Source organism: Camelus bactrianus, chromosome 34 (assembly GCF_048773025.1).
Source record: "Camelus bactrianus isolate YW-2024 breed Bactrian camel chromosome 34, ASM4877302v1, whole genome shotgun sequence".
NCBI classification, from domain to species: domain Eukaryota; kingdom Metazoa; phylum Chordata; class Mammalia; order Artiodactyla; family Camelidae; genus Camelus; species Camelus bactrianus.
In genome coordinates, this window is record NC_133572.1 from 16,303,022 (window position 1) to 16,321,090 (window position 18,069).

The 18,069-nt window shown below is 37.7% G+C and overlaps 1 protein-coding gene across 30 annotated transcripts in view; it reads right to left on the bottom strand.

Moving 5' to 3' along the window:
* Window positions 1–18,069, bottom strand: part of LMNTD1 (lamin tail domain containing 1) — a 314,635-nt gene that overhangs the window by 219,396 nt on the left and 77,170 nt on the right. For 23 of the 30 annotated variants that reach the window (XM_074357488.1, XM_074357490.1, XM_074357489.1 and 20 more), the window contains 2 exons: window positions 6,982–7,156; window positions 944–1,057 (listed from right to left, as the gene is read on the bottom strand). The gene's annotated coding sequence lies outside the window, so the exon portion shown is untranslated. Of the gene's footprint in view, window positions 1–943; window positions 1,058–6,981; window positions 7,157–7,681; window positions 7,787–18,069 lie in introns of all 30 variants that reach the window. The other 7 variants (XM_045510334.2, XM_074357484.1, XM_045510338.2 and 4 more) reach the window with 2 other exon arrangements.

An 18,069-nucleotide genomic window follows, 5' to 3' on the forward strand; every position in this document is an offset into this window, starting at 1 on the left:
TCTTTCATTCATAGAGAATGTCTTGAAATCAGCCTTGATCCATCTTGCATTCCAGCTCCTGATCTGTTCCCCAGCTGCCAAGCCCTCCATGCAGCTTCCGTTCGCTGCCTTCTACCACCCAGCAGGCGCCTCTGGGACTAAGTGCAGTAGCTCCTCCCTGACCCGGTCGGCACTGCTCTCGGCTTCTCTGTAAGCAGTGTGTCGGGCACTCCCGCCATGCCGGGCTGGGGGACCCTGTGACTGAGCTCTCTCAGCCTCACACCACCTGCCAAGAAAATCTGCCCTGTGCAAAGAATAACTGCTTTTTTCCTGGCTATCCTTATAACTCTTTTCAGTTCCCTTTGTTTGCCATCCCATTTTTATGAACTTTGTTCTTCCATTTACAATGGGATAAAAATATATCATATCACTTATTATTTGTTTTACTCAATTCCATATTTAAAATGACTTGTGTCTCCTTTATGCTTGGGTCAACTTTCTCTCTTTTAGATCATGCACCCCTGCAGGTGGGCAACAAGGCACCAGCAAGTGTTGAAATGCTTTGTGAATTGTTTGCACAAAGATGATGATGATCAAGGCATTGAGGTGTTCTAGGTAGGTACCCTAACCAATTTAATGCCTCTATATTGCCCAAATGCCCAAACCTATGAGGTTATTAAGATGAGCCACACTGTTAGAAGTTGAGAAGATAACAGAAGAATTCTGAGGTGCTTATTCCTGTATAATTGGAACGAAAGTCGCTGCCGACTAGTTTCCTGGTAAGTACATTCGTTGGTTCCTGTAGACTCAAGCCCATCTCAGAGGCCAGTGTCAGGAATTTTTGTTTCTTTCCAGTTATTAAACATGCATTTTGATTTTGATTAATAATTGATATATTCATGCAAGTAAAATAAAATTTTCTTCCTTAGTCACTGCATTCAATTCTTTAAAAAGTGTTACTTACCTCTCTTGGCTTCCTAAGCTGAAATGCAAGCCTTGTGGAATTCCACAGTTTTTTATCTAATGGAGAACCTTTATCAGAGCAGAAAACTTTGCTTCAAAGATAAATTCGGAGACTCTATAGAACAGATAAACAAGATTATACTATATAGCACAGGGAAATATATACAAGACCTTATGGTAGCTCACAGAGAAAAAACTGTGACAATGAATATATATATGTTCATGTATAACTGAAAATCGTGTTCTACACTGGAATTTGACACAACATTGTAAAATGATTATAAATCAATAAAAAATGTTAAAAAAAAAAGATAAATTCAGGGACTCTAAACATAAGTGCAGTTTTTTATTTTTAAAAACAAAGAATATGCTAAGTATTCTTAGCCACAGGCTGAAAATTGCCTTATCATTGTTTAGAATATTTTGTTTCTTTTCCCTCAACATCATCGGGTAAATTATCCTCCATTCCAGATAACAAAAGTGAAGCAGTATGATGGTAGATGGAATCATTTCCTGCTAATATTTTCAAGTTCATCAAAATCAACTTGGGGAGCAGGCAGGTGGAAGTGAAGGGCTTCATTCACTAGCGAGGTCGTTACCAGACCTCTGCCCTGGACTTTACCCTGCAGAATCCCTGTCGGGTCTTTTTTCTGCCTACTGGATCCAAAATAAAGCTTTGTAGCCAAAACGTTCAGTGACAGATGGCTCATTTCATTGCTGTAATGTTAGCCTCTGGGTCTCTGAGGGGATGATCCCAGGAACAGAAAGCAGGGCAAATACAGGAGGGGACGTACAACAGAATCTAACACAAGCGGGGTTTCTCCAGTCACTGATGGAATAGAGGACTTCCCTTCTAAATTCTGTGCATCTGACAGCAGGCAGTGGTCCCTCTCCTCTCTCCAAATTGTGATTAGTGCATAGACTGAGCCATGGGTCCAATCCCTCTTCTGACCCTGAACAGCTTGGTGATTTTGAACTCGCTCTTCAATTTCCTGATAAGTAAAATGGGAATCATAATAGCACTTACCTTCAGGATTTAACTAAGTGCCCGGCCTGTTAGCGAAGCCTGAGTTAGTTGAGCCTAAGTGCCTAATCACTCAAAACAGGTAACTGTTCATGTTCTCTTCCCACCGTTTGATGAACTTGGTTTCGTAGAAAAGAACAAAGCATAATAGAACACAAAACAAAATGCACAGCACAGGAAACCTACTACTGGAAATGATTTTTGTGAAAATTTCTAATTCAGATGGGACTTAAACAAAATTAGATGAAAGGCAGCATCTTATTATGTTATTATAAAATCAGGGGATGCTCCCACTGAAACAAGCCTTAAGAGAAAATCATTCTTTTCACAGCTGAGACTCTAAAGCAAAGGGAGATTGTGACTTAACCCTAGGCATATCCAAGAGGCTCCCTAGATACAGTTTCTCACATTATTCATCAGAATTGTTTCTAAATTTCATTTTTTGTGTGCTTCTCTTTTTGAGAAAATGTATGCATTTTTTTTCTATCACATGCATTTACAAAGCTATAATTCATGAAGATACTAGGGTTTTTTTTCCCCCTAAGTTGGCATAGCCTAATCTTTTCCCTAGAGGCCTATATTTGTGCTGCTGTTTTTCCAGTTTGTCTTGGCATCACTGCATCACCTTTTGGCACCTAATTCAACACAGTGTTATCACCATTATGTGAACAGTACCACGCCCACCTGCATGTATTTCACGACTGCCCTCCTCTGCTCCATGCCTTTGCCTGGGTGTGTTTCCCCACTACGTCGCTACCCGACCCCAGGGAGCGATGGTGCCTCATACAAGGTTTGAAAATCTTGACCTTCACTAGGGTTTGGTCACCGTGTATCATGGGATTCCTAACTTCCTTTCTTCAAAGTTCCCTCCAAACTAAAAACCACATGAAGTAAATCAGATTCACGTTTTCTAAAATAGCCTCATGAGCTTTTGCTCTTATTACGACTAAGTTAGGCTTAATGCCAGTTAGAGTTAATCACTGGCATATACGACTTTTCTTATATTACTTATTTTTTGGTAACCCTATGTGTTAATAAATGCTATTATACCCATTTTATAGCCGTGGAGACCAAGAATCAGGGGATTTAAGTAACTGCCCCAAGAGCCTGTAGTGGCAGTAAGTGGCTGCCTTTCCTAAGCCAACATGCCCAAGAGGAGCCTTTGAAGGACTTGACAGTTGTTCTCAAACATTATTATGCATAAAAGTTATCTGACATGTTTCTTAAAAATGTCCACTGCAGAGTCCATCCCCCAAATTCCAGGCTCCATCGTCCAGATTCTGATTTAGTGGGTGACCCAGGCTCTGCCTTTCTGCAGGGTCCCTGGGAGACTGTGACACAGGCCATCTGCACGGCACACGGGCTCAGGAGAGACGCAGCCTGGCTCTGCATTCCAGCTATGACAAAGCACCGCATTTCCTGCTTTTCTTCCCCTTAAAAGCCATAAATTAACTAAGTGCTGAGATTCACATTTATAAGAAAACTTAGGCTGAGTGGGGTTTTCCAGAATTTAGGTTCTACTGGGAGGCAGAATTCTGGCCTGAGGACCAACTGAACTGGTTCCCTCGTCTCTTTTTTGTTGTTGACTTCTTGTATGTCTCTGATTAGATAACTTAGCCTTACTGCATCTCATTCTTCCCCTCTGTAAATGGAATGTGAAAATTCAGTCCACTCTCATGACAGAAGACCTCTAGAAGAGGAAAACGGTGACCATGGCAGAAGCGTGAAAAGCTCCAGGCCAAGAATGTGGTATGAGTCCTCAAGATGAATTACTCTCTTGTGCACAGGGCACGCTGACTTGACCGTGGTTACCGCCTGGTTCACAAAACACAGGGAAACCCATTTGATTGGCATTTGTGAGACTGGGGTGGAGTAGCTTGCAATGCACAGGTTTCACGTTCTTGGAAAATTATTTTTTTAATGTCTCCAAGCCTCATTTTCTGCCTGTGTGAGTAATAGTAGTATCACCCTTATGGGGGGTGGACTTCCGTCGCTTTGTGCTTCACGGGGATGAACTTTGACGAATCGCTCAGCCCAAGAATTTTCATTCTGAAGAGCTTGGTTTCCAACTAGTGACAATACCAGCATACTCATCCTCAAGTCCCTGCTGTGCACTGTGATATACTAGGTTCTACAGAAAACAAACGCAATACCGTCCCTGCTCTTAGGAAAGTTACTCTCAAGAAGATGAGACACTTTGACACGACACCTAAAGCAAGTGACTTGGCAGGACTTTCACAATGTATTACTAAGGGGGAAAAGCCAGACACAGAAAAGTGTCTGTAACATGACCCTAGTTTTTAAAGGCAAATTTGAAACAACTGCTCCATATTTTCATTTGTATATATTATACACACATATAGAAAAAATATACATATATACACAATACATAATTTCCTAAATATATATATATTTAATTTCAGTTGTTTTGAAGAGAGAATAAAGAAATGATAAAGAAAAGATGGAAAATAATAAAAAACATAAGTAAATAATAAAAGTTTTTAAAACTACAGGGATGCCCATGATAAAAAAAGAATACATGTGACATGAGTCCATTTAAATAAATTTGCAACCATATGTGTGTCTATTGTGTGTATGAGTGTATGTGTGTGTGTGAAATGCATGAAAACACAGTCAAAATACTGACAGCAGCTCCAAGGTAGTGAAATTTAAGTAATCCTAAGCGATCTTTCTCTGTGTTGCTAGACAGTTTCTTATAATGACAAATGTTATTTATAATAACTGAAAACATGGGACTGTGTCAGGATATTTATTATTGTACATGATGTATTGTTTTATTTTGCCTTTTTCAAACTGTCCCTAAAAGGGATGAATTCCTTTGAAATGAGAAAAAATTGCATTATTTAAAGCAGTGTTCTTACTAATAATAAAATGCAGTGGAACAAAGGTATTCTCAATAGAAGGCCAACACTGCCTCAGTTTCCCAAATAAAGCAGGCTGCACAGTGAGCTTGTTTTGCCGGAAGAAACTCAGTTACTGGACTCTCCTTTCTTGTCTTTCTATTCCTTCTGTAGATGTTTTCAATTATGTGAATCTTAAATTTGTTGAAAGAATCTAGTTTTTTTAAAAGCTTTACTATATAGTCTTACTTCTGTTTTCCCACCTTACTATTTTCTACAGCTCATCATGTCCAAAACTGAACTCAGTATCTCCTTTCTGCCTCAGCTTAGTTCTCTTCTTGTCTCATTTTTCAATAGAAATGTCACCATCATCCTCAAGTCACCCAGACTGGATACCTGGAGCTACCTGGACCCTCCCTTTAGGTCACTGGCTCCCTGCAGTCAATGAGTCCATCATTTCTGTAGACACTACATCCTAATATCAGATCTCTCCTTACCACACCTCTTCTCCATAGCTATTGTCCTCATTGGTCCTACCTAAATTGTGCAGTTATCTTTAAGTCTGTCCCACTATCTCTGCTTTGAAATTTTGATCAAACAGGAGAATGTCTAAAGTTCTTCACACGCTATGCGAGCAGATGTGAGCTGTCCGCCTATCTTCACTTCCTTCAGGGAGACAGTCTTCCCCAAAACATGCCGCCTTGTGGGCTGTCAGTCACAATGCTCTCACTCCCCATGGTATCACAAGCCAGGGAGGAGGACCTCCAAACCCCAAGACTCAATGACTGCTTCAGAGAGAGGCATATGACAGAAGTAGGGATAAACTGGGAGTTTGAGATTTGCAGATACTAACAAATATATATAAAATAGATAAACAACAAGTTTATACCATACAGCACAGGGAACCATATTCAATATCTTGTAGTAACTTATGATGAAAAAGAATATGAAAATAAATATACATTATGTTTCTATATGACTGAAGTATCGTGCTGTGCACCAGAAACTGACACATTATAAACTGACTATACTTTAATAAAAATATATATTTAAAAAAGGAGGGTCAGGCATTGCATCCTAGGGCTTTTTTGCTAGAGCAAGAAGAAGAACTCTCTCCTGCTTTTGGTGGGTCACAGAGTCATTTAGCAAACTCCTCTGGAAGACTTACTCTCTTGAAACTTTCTAGGAGGCCATCCTCAAATGTTGTCAAGATGCAGAGTAAGTACTTCCTTTTGGGTGTCCTATAAATAGGCACGTATTTTTATCCAGTTTGGGAACCAACTCCAATTTTAGAAAGGTAACCCAGGTTAGTGGTGATTTATGAGGATTTCTACTTTATTATCAGGATGGTGGTTCCCAAAAAGGGAAGCTATTAATTCTAATTTCAACTAGGCTACAAATATCTTCAGTTTTTCACACGCCACATTATAGGACTGCCATAGTAATTGTCTATTTTTTTGTTCTAGCTTCTTATTGATCGATAATATACATTAAATGTACACAAAGTGCATAGCTCAATAAATTTTCACAACCGAATGCAACTTTGTTACTGTATATTTTGCTGCACATGAATAAAATTTAAGATGTCTAAGGTCAGGACCATGCGTTCATTTTTCTCAACCCCTAGCTCAATCTCAGGCCCAAAAGTAACTAATGTCCAATGTTGATGTTGCTGTCCTTTACCTACCAGACAGAGGCATTCATTTTATACCTGAAAATCATCAGGTAGAAAGGTAGAAAGGCTTCTCCAGCATATTAATTTAACAATAATTATATCAATATCAAACAATTATCAAGTGCTTACAGGTACTACTATTATCTCAGTTTTATAGATAAGGAAACTGGCGGAGAGGGTTTTTAAAAATGACTAAGATCAAATAGTCAGTAAATTGAAGAGAGCAAGACCACAAGATAAAACTCAATTTCCAAAAAGTAATTTAAGCCATCTAAACCGTCCACTGTGATAATTACCATTTTTATTGAATCTGAGAAAAACAATTTTTCTTAAGACAAAGAGATAGAATCCACTTTCCTTTAGTAAACATTAGCCATGATTTAGCCTTGGAAGAGAAGAGCAGTTGACTGAACTCTAATAGCGTTTAAAATTCTGCAAAGAAGACAAGCAAGAGCATACAGCGGAGATTACAGACTTACTTCTCAGTCGTGGGCATCTTCCATCTCTTCCTGCATTCATATCCCTCTGTAGCATCAGCTTCTTTTCCATGTCGCTGCTTGCGTGGAATCTCTGGGATCCTTAACTTGGGGGCTATTCCTGATGGGTGAGATGGTGCTTCTGGGTGGGCAGCCTGCCTCTTGTCTCTCTAAATGCCTGTCATTTAATTACAAAAGGATGGATGAGAAAGTCAGCTCTTGAGGCCACTGAGAAAATCCCAACCAAAAATCCCATAAAATCTTTTATTCAAATTGCTTAAGGTGAAGAAATTCTTCAGATTCCTTAAGATATGTTAAAAATGATCCAAGATTATTTACTTTGATATGTAGCTTGAAAAGCTACCGACACTGCTAAGAGATTTCGCGGTGACACATTTATGTTCTGATTCTGATTTTATAGTGAATATTTCTGTTAGAAAATAAAAAGCAAACCAAGGAGGAGGGGACAGCTCAAGTGGTAGAGCGCATGCTTAGCACGCACAAGGGCCTGGGTTCAATCCCCAGTACCTCCTCCAAACATAAATAAATAAAAAAGAAGAAAAGCAAACAGTAGGCATTAGGGGTTTGGTGGCTGCCTTTCTTTGGTTATGTTTTTATTTACTATAGCTAAGATGAAGAAAAAAAACTTGGTGAGACTTTATAGTTAAAGTAAAAGAAAAAATATATACAATAATAAACACACTCATTAGATGACTCTTGCCACTTAATGTTCTAAGAACAGTGGAATCAATATCTCTTGAGTCTGGACTAGACGAGACCCCACGTGAAGATTGTGTACATCATAGATCTGCAGACAAGGGATACAAAACAGAATAAAAGAATGGTTTTGAAGTTCCCCTTGAACTAAAGTTAATGCATTTAAAAGCAAAAATAAGTCTAAGCCATTTCATAAACATCTTTTTAAAGTAAGGTTTTAATTTTTTCGTAAGTAAAAACTAATTGCAGTTGTAAGAGATGATGATACAGTTTGTATTAGGGAGAAACATGGTCCTAACCTTTAAGAAATTATCTCTTGCTGTTTCTGTGCCAAAGCAACTCTCTTAGTAAACGTCTTTCAAATCAAGTGGTAGCCACCACAGAAGCTATGCCCATCTGCATCTGCTTTATGAACTTGATGATCTGAAAAATGATGAAGGGATGATGACTCCATTAAGCCATCAGCCCAAACTACTTTGTATGCAGCTCTGTAAATGATCCATTTCTTCACTGATCTCTCATTTTCAAATATCGGTGGGATCCAGTTGGCTGAGAACTGGCGAAGGCATAACCTCTGCCCACCTGCCCTGCCTCTCTGCATCCTGCATTCTCATGAGGACGTGATACTCCAAACCTCATCTTTCTGGAGTCACAAGCTCATATTGATTGGTTTCTATGCAGTCCCAAACAATAGGTGTCTTTAAAAATGTAGTTTTTCGTGACTTACAGTAATTTTAATACTATCACAATCATACACTAAGATTATTTATCTTTCTAAACTAGCAAACCAGGTAAATGCCCCATCATGCCCAGAACTAAGCTAACACTTGGTTAGGCAGAGAGAGCTTTCCCATCAGTACAATCAGTACAATACAAAGCAACAGGAAACAACGACTGAGTTGATGGCTATAAGATGGTTCATGTTAAAGACTCAATATCAGCTGCTGAACATTCACTGGGTTCCATTCACCATGCTTACTTCATGTCTCGCCACCTCTGAGTTAGCGCAATTGTCTTCCCAATTTTACAGAGAAGGAAGCAGAAGCTTATAGAACCATAAGGTACACTGCTGGCAGCATGCAGAATCTGGATTTGAACTCATGCCTTTGCACTCGAGGGTTAATTTTAGACTTCCTCACACAGCCAGCTATGCATGACAATGGTCCGAACACACAGAGAAGCCCAAGCTTGGCCCATAACACCATGAAGTTATGACATAGAGAAGAGGAAAATATTATTTTTTCCCCAGACTTGATGTGTCTGGGAGGGCATTACATAGGCAATTTATCTAAACTCCATTACGAAACACAAGAAAAACTAAAGAGCACGGAAAGTTGGTACCCTTCCAGGAATAATGATAATGAGGTAACACCCACAGAGCCCCCAACTAAAGACCTTGCCTTTTTTTTCCTTTCAGTTTTCCATCTGTGCTCCTGCGCGCATGAAACTGAAAGAAGAGATGTACGTTTCCAAACACCCCCAAACCCAACAAACCCAAATTCTGTACCCAAATTCCCTAGAATGTCTCCTTTTCTAACCTACTTACTTTTATTCTACTCTTTATTTAGTTTCATTATATTCTGTATCAAAACAATAGTTCCTAACCTCCCTTTCAAATCTCTAAATGTCTTTGCCTTTATTCAGTTTCTTCTCACTCTAGTCTACTGTTTTCATTGTTACGGTCCATCTTACTCTTTCTAATTTTCCATGACTGTGAACATTATGAACACCCCTACCCCATCCCTGTGAATGTTATAAATCCTTCTGCCGACAACATTTTTATTTTTCTGACAGTCTGGCTAAAATAAATGCCATATTTACATAAGAGGTAACATCTATATAATCCCTTGTGTATGTATTTGTCAAAGCCTTGCAAAGATACATTTGATAATTCATGGATTTCTTTGTGATTGAGATTGTAGTGTTTATTCCAGGATGTAGACTAATTATATATTTTCTTCCAATTTTGTTGAGATGCAATTGATGTATAGCACTGTATATGTTTAAGGTTTAGAGCATAATGGTTTGACTTACATTCAGCATGAAATGATTACCAAAATATGTTTAATGAATGTCCATTATCACATATAGATAAAAATTTAAAGAAAAAGAAAAAAATTTTTCCTTGTGATGAGAACACTTGGGATTTACTCTCTCATACACTTTCATATATAACAAACAGCAGTGTTGATTATATTTATCATGTTATACGTAGTAGATTTGGCATTTCTATGCATTTCAAAATGACCACCACGATAAGTCTATTTACCTACCACTTGTCACCACACAAAGATGTTACGTAATTATTGACTATATTCCCCACACTATACATTTCACATCTGCAACTCATTTATTTTATAACTGGCAGCTTGTGTCTCTCAATTTCCCTCACCAATTTCTCTTCTCCCCTCTCTGTGGCAACCACCTCTTTGTTCTCTGGATCTACGAATCTTTTGGTTTTGTTATGCTTCTTCATTTATTTTGTTTTGTGTTTTTACATTCCACAAGTAAGTGAAATTACACTGTGTTTTCTTTCTCTGTCTGACTTCTTTCACTTAATCCTAGTTCACTCTAGATCCATCCATGTGGTCACAAATGGCAAGATTTCATTCTCTTTTATGACTAATATCTCATTATATATATATATATATATATATATATATATATATATATATATATATATATAAAATAAAAATACATAAAATATAAAAAAATTTATATATTTTATATTTTTTTAATATATATATAAAACTTATTCTTTATCCATTCATCTACTACAGGTACTTAGGTTGCTTCCTTATCTTGGCTTTTATGCACATAGGCAAGCATATATCTTTTCAAATTAGTGTTCTCCTTTTCTTTGGCTAGATACCTAGGAGTGGAAGGGCTGAATCATATGGTAATTCTATTTTTCATTTTTGAGGAACCACCATATTGTTTTTCATAGTGGCCATACCAAGTTCATTCCTACCAGCAGTGCATGATGGTTCCCTTTTTTCCACATCCTCACCAACACTTGTTATTTGTTGTCTTTTTGATAATAACCATTATGATAGTTATGAGGTGGTAGATTTGCATTCCCTGAACATTAGTAATGCTGAGCATTTTTTCATGTGCCACCTGTTGGCCATCTGTATGTCTTCTTCTGAAAAATATCTGTTCAGGTCTTCAGATATTCTGACCATTTTTTAATCAGGCTGCTTCATTTTTTGTTTTGATATTGAGTTGTATGAGTTCTTTATATATAAGTTTGGATATTAATCCCTTATCAGACATATCATTTGCAAATATTTTGTCACATTCGGAAGGTTGCACTTTAATTTTGTTGATTTTCCTTTGCTGTTTAGAAGCTTTTTGGTTTGATGTCATCCCACTAGTTGAATTTTGCTTTTGTTTCCCTTGCTGAAGAGACATATTCCAAAAAATATTGCTAAGAACAGTGTCAAAGATTACTGCACATGTTTTCTTCTAGAAGTTTTATGGTTTCAGGTCTTACACTTAAGTCTTTAATTCATTCTGAGTTAATTTTTGTATATGGTGTGAAAAAGTGGTCCTGCATAACTCTTTAGCATGTAGCTGTCCAGTTTTCCCAAAACCATTTACTGAAGAGACTATCTTTTTCCCAATTTATTTTCTTGCCTCCTTTGTTGCAGACTGATTGATCCTTTAAGAATGGGCTCATTTCTGGGTTCTCTATTTTGTTCCATTGGTCTATGTGCCTGTTTTTGTGCCAGTATCATACTGTTTTGATGACTGTAGCTCATTAGAATAGTTTGAAATCAGGGAGTGTGATACCTCCAGTTTTGTTCTCAAGACTGTCATGGCTGCTCGGGGTCTTTTGTGTTTTCATACACATTTTAGAATTATTGTTTTAATTCTGTGAAAAATGCCATTGGTAGTTTGACAGGGATTGCACTGAATCTGTAGCTTGCCTTGGGTACTATGGTCATTTTAACAACATTTAACAATATTAATTCTTCCAACTCATGAACACAGTATATCTTTCCATTTGCTTGTGTTGTCTTCAGTTTTTTTTTTTTTTACATGGTGGGGGTAAATTTATTAATTTTTTTTATTTTTAGAAGATGTACTGGGGATCGAATCCAGGACCTTGTGCACGCTAAGCACATGCTCTATCACTTGAGCTATACCCTGCTGCCATTGTCTTCAATTTCTTTCATCAGTGTCTTACAGTTTTCAGAGTACAGATCTTTTACCTGATTGGTTAGATTTATTCTTGGGTAGTGTATTCTTTTTGATGCAATTACAAATGGGATTGTTTCCTTCATCTGTCTTTCTGATAGTTTGTTGTTAGTGTTTAGAAATGCAACAGATTTCTGTATATTAATTTTATATCTTGCAAACTGACAAATTTCATTGATGAGTTCTAGTAGATTTTTAGTGGTATATTAGGATTTTTTTTATATATAGTATCATGTCATCTGCAAACAGAGACAGTTTTACTTCTTCTTTTCCAGTCTGGATTCCTTTTATTTCTGTATCTTGTCTGATTGCTATGGCTAAGACTTCCAGTACAATGCTGAATAAAAGTGGTGAGAATGGGCATCCTTCTCCTGTTCTTGATCTTGGAGGAAATGCTTTCTGCTTTTCACCATTGAATATGATGTTACCTATGGGCTTCTCTCTCATACATGGCTTTTATTATGTTGAGGTGTGTTCCCTCTATACCCACTGTGAGAGTTTTTACCATAAACAGATGTTGAATTTCATTAAAAGCTTTTTCTGCATCTTTTGAGACAATCAAATGATTTTTATTCTCCATTTGTTAGTATAGCATATCACAATGATTGATTTGTGGCTACTGAACATATCCCTGGGATAAATCCCACTTGGTCAGGGTGTATTATCCTTTTGATGTAGTACTGAATTCACTTTCCTAGTATTTTGTTGAAGCTTTTTGCTTCTATGTTCATCAGTGACATTAGTCTGTACTTTTCTTTTTTGTGTGTGATATCATTGTCTTGTCTTGTCTTGGTATCAATGTGATGCTGGCCTTGTAGGATGAGTTTGCAAGTGTTTTTTCCCCTACAATTTTCTGGAATAGTTTGAGAAGGATGGGTGTTACTTTTCTTTATATGTTTGGTGGAATTTGCCTGTGATGCTGTCTGATCCTGGACTTTTGTTTGTTAGGAGTTTTCAAGAAAGTTAGGAATTTATGAAAACGAATATATGTATGTTCCTAGATGTCTGAAGCACTGTGCTGTGAACCAGAAATTGACACAACATTGTAAACTGACTATATTTCAGTAAAAATATTTTTTAAGTCTATATACTTTCTTCTGATCAATGTTCATGTCTTTGTGTTTTTTCAATTCTTGAGCTTTACATGATTATTTTAAGTGAGACTGGAGAACCTTATTTTCTTAGAACATATTTGCTGTAACCTATTATCTTTTGTAATTAAAGCTAACAATTGGCTCAGCTTTCTTTCAGTATGTTTGTTTTTCACAAAAGATAAAGAGTAGGAAGTGTGCTCTGTGTTTATACTGATAATAAAGTGACACAATCCTCCTGCTATTTATATATTATCTCCATATGGTGTGAAATAGTTCCATTGTGTTTTGTTGTTTTTCAAAGACCAGATGAATAGTTCCTTTTCTGTTTTGAAACCATTCAAAGCTATCTGTGAAAAGTCCAACCCATCATTCCATGGACATTCAGATTCACAATAATAAATTAGTAAATGACTAAAATAAGTAACACATTTTAAAATACAGATTATCTGGTTTTTGTTTTTCCCAAGTGTAATTATTAAAGACAAATGCAGTGTCCTCAAATCCTCTGCCTTTATCCCCTCACTGTCACACCAGTCAATTTACAAAAGGGTGAAAACTTTATCTAAGACAGCCAGCTGTTTGGGCTCCATGATGCCAAACAATGGATTTGATAATTTTTCCTAATGACTTGATCAACTCTGGTAATGTGAAAATACTGACAGTTGCTTAGAAGTTACAATTAATTTATAATTAACTATAATTTTAACCAAAGTTCTACTTCAAACTAAATTAATATTTTAATATTTTAGATGACATAAACTCGTGTTTTTAGACGCATATCTGTTTATAAATTTTATCTGCATTTCCTAGTTGAAGGAAGGGTGAAGTCACTTTTAAGGAAAAGGAATTAATTGTTTTTAAATTAGTAGATGCATTCTATTTCACCCCTGGGGCTGTTTTTGGCTAGATTAAATTGCACGAAAAATAGCATTGATTTGGTTCCTCATATTCACAGTTGGTCTTGAGAAACTGAAATCTTTTAAAATCCTTCAGCAGTCCAATGTTCACTTCCATTTTAATAATCACATAGAAGTATGTGTCAATAACATCTATTGAGTATTTCAGATGTTTCCTTCTGGACCTCAGTTTACTTACTTATAAATTTAAAATTAGAAAGTTGAAATAAGTAATCTTTATAGTCCTAAAATTCTATAATCCTATCTAAATTTTGAAATGGTCTAATAAAAACATATTCTTGCTTTGTGTGCTATTTGATGTACATACATTTTTTTTCTTTTAAAATTTCTGCCTAATTATCTCTGCCACTATTAAGGCAGCTACTTATTGCTACCATTATTTGAATTAGGTGTATTAATGACATAGCTTATTTGCAAGGGTCAGAACACGGTATTACGTTAGTTTGAGCAAAAGTAAAAATGATGGCTCACATATCTGGCAGATTCAAAGGTTTAACTAGCTTCAGGTAGAGCAGAACCCATGTGTTCCAAAGTCCTCAGGTGTTTGCCTCTCTCCATATCTCAGCTTTTCTTTCCTTTGTTTTGGATTTATTTCCACGCATATATTTTATGTGTAACATTAAAAATGACTACCATTAGCTTCATTCATCTTTACATCCCACAAACTCAGCAACCTCATTGTTGCACAAGTGCACATCTCTCCTGACAGCTCCAGAAGCCCTGAGATGGACTCCAATTGGCCAGACTTGGGTCATGTAGCCAAATGTGAACTCATCCCAGTGGCCAAGAGGATCTGTATTCTCATTGGCCAGGCCTGGATCATGTACCCCATCAACTATATAGTCACTTGATTGGAACCATGTGGACTCCGAGTGGAGGGGTGATCCTCAAGAGGAACAGGTGTGTTGTATTCAAGGAGAAGGAACAGTGAGGAGGCAAAAACACCAGGTGTCCGCTGTGCTAACTCCTGACAGCATTCCACCAACCTGAGTCCCTAAACAACACTCTAGTATTCAGTCTGTTTGTGCAGCTGTGCATGCAGTTGAGTCCAAAATGTTTACGGCTTGACTTGATAGTTTCCATAGTAGGGTACCCTACATGCAGTGATGAGACACTAAGAAAACAAGCATAGAATTTAACATGATAATAAATAGATCAACAAACATTACTCTCTTGTTCATGTGCTAAGTTCTAAGATTTGTGACCCAGTAAATTTCCTACTCATTCTCAACTTCTTTTATTACTAAGCCCTTCAAAGGACAAAAACTGTTTAGTACACTTGCTACGATATTCTCTTCAAGGATCTCCTTTGTGGAATCCATTTATAACATCTACCTACTTATAATAAAATCCTTATTATCAACTAAAGAGCCTTGTAGAAGACCCACGGTACAGGTATACTAGTCAGCAGCTACATTCTAATGTGTTTATCCCTTCTCTAAGAATTGACTTGGGGCAACCACACTTTCTGAGTAAGTTTCTTTTAAAAACATTTGAAACTATCAATAACAAAAACACATTTAGCCCCTTGATTCAAAATCATACTGGTACTTTCCTAGGTATTTTAATTGTATGTAGTTGAGTATCTTCATGCTTTAATCTAAAGTATGTTTACTATACGGTTAATAAGTTCTTTAGAGAACCCTTCACCTAAGTGGGTCTCCTCAGACAAGATCTACTGCACTTGAGGTGAACAGTACCATTTCAGATGCAAATGAGAATAGACTGGAGTCGAATGTGACTCACAGAGCCAGATATTCCGAGTCTCCAAATTGTTCTATGTTGATTACACAACACTGGATACTGTATGCCATTAGGGGACTAATTTACCAGGTTTGTCAGCATAAACAACAATTAACACTCTCCCCCATCTCTTTCTTTCTTTATTTAAGGAGGTGACATTTATTTCTCTTGGCAGTTAACCAGGTTCTTAGTGGGTGACTTTTTGCTTCGGAGGATAAATTATGCACAGGCATTCAATAAATCAATAGTTCTAATTTGAAATATTTATAATGCTGGATAAAAACCAGCCACCTCCTTCTTATGAAACTGTTAGTATTTTTAGGGAAGCAGTGGTAACAGCCATCACTTGCTTTTAAATATATGTATATATTTAATATTTGGTTATAAAGATTGTGGGGAGACCTGATGTACTGATTACGGAGAAGGCTTTTGGGGCCTTCTAGTGGGAGAAATCGTAGCAGAAGTGTTCAGCTCCACTGCATGAGGGGAAGTCTAGTGGTAAGAGCCAGAAAGCAACAGTGACCCCCTCTCCAGGGGGGATAAGAGAAAACTGTCACTAAAAGAGACTAAAGCACCATTGGAATTACTCTTTGAGTAAAACCACAGGCTGTGGGCAGCAGGGCGTGCTTTGATTTTCCAGCCTATCCCCAGTTTTCCCCTTTGGTGGGATTTTCCTAGATGCCACATGGTCCTGGGTGTGGTATCCACAGTCAGGGTGACTGACCCATGTTGTAGGGAGTAAGAAAGGGCAGAAGTGTTCCATTTTGCAGGCTAGGTGGACAGGATCTGACTCCAGTGGGCAGCAGCCCAGAGTGTGACCTGGGACTCCATCCGCAGTGAAAGAATGAAGGAACAAATACAGTGCTTTAGAGCTGGGACTTCTGACCCAGACTGGCCTAAGCTCCAAGGGTGACTTTATCACTCACTAGCCGAGTGACTGCAGAAGTAGTCTTACATTTCCAAGCCCCTCTTTCCTCACTGAGAAAGTGGGGATAATAGAAGTACCCATCATGCAGCAGTATTGTGAGTTCCTGGCATACTATTAAGTATTCAGTCCAGAGCAGGGGCAGAGCAGTGGAGGACTGACAATGGTGCTGGAAAAGCTCATTGATAGGGGAGGGGAGGAACAGAATAAGGAAGCGGAGAGTTCCTTTACTAGACTCAGCCACATTGTCACAACAGTCCGGGAACAGGCATCCATCCACACCCACGGTGGGCAGCCTGTTAGCCATCCTCCTAAAAATGGGACGTGTGGTCGCAGTGCAAGACACCACTGAACCGACTTCAAGAGTCCTCCAGCAAAATTTATTCATAGATTAAAAAATAAAAGTAGTAAACTTTCTGGTTTTAAAATAATTTCCCTAAATCATCCGGCCTGTCTCCTTTTCACTAGGCAGAATTCAACTTACACATCTCAATATATAGAACATGGCTTTAACTTCAAGTATTTGTTGAAAGTAATTTTTACAACCTCTCTTGACAAACTAAGCAACTCACAATCTTTACTTTAAAAGGATAAAAAAATCTGATTGAGTACAGAGTGACCATTTCCAATGTGTCATGATATTGTCTCTAATGATTAGTTCTTATTCTTTCTTGAAGGGTTTCTTTCCTTCTCACTACAGTTCAGATTAACTCTCATAACACAGCCACCCATTCTCCCTTTCAGAGCATCGCTTGAATTCGCTGTTCTCAGCCCGACTGCACATTAGACTCATGCAAAGAGCATGTTAAACATTCTGATGCCGGGGCCACACCCCCAGAAATTCCAGGATGTGACTTGCCATCGGTTTGTTCCTTAAGGTTCTCAAGTGATTCCAGCACAGTTGAGAGTCACTGCTTTGTAGAATCACATGTGCAAAGGCAGGAAGTCCTCTTTCCTCTTTCTTTGGATAAGTTTCACAACTTAGTCATTTTTTAAAAAGATGATGATAGGAACATGATCTCTTTAATTAAGAATACTTCAGTGATTGCATAATGAGTCTGTCTTTTCTTTTGAGTGATTTAGACAGCAATGATATAGTAACCCCTACAGTTACTATGAAATGGTCTCATAAATTATATTTTTAAATTATTGAAATTATGTTCGCCAGCTAATGATTTTTTTTTTTTGCTATAAACCAAGCAGACAAGAATTTCTATAAAAGTAATTAATGAGCCTTTTCACCTTCCCTAGAGATATGTCTTCTCTATTTCTAACAACGTTACCACCAGTCTCCCAGGCACCCACGCCTCGAGTCTTAACATCTCTACTACAGTGCCTTGTGGGCAAAAGAGGAGCCCTGTTTATTTTCAATTTACAAACAAAAAACAGTCCATGTAGTGGTGGGGGTTTGGGTAATGGATGCCTTCATCTGCTTCACAGTGACTTTCCCCTGTGATCGCATTTGTGAAACTCTGTCCCTGCTATTTCTGGG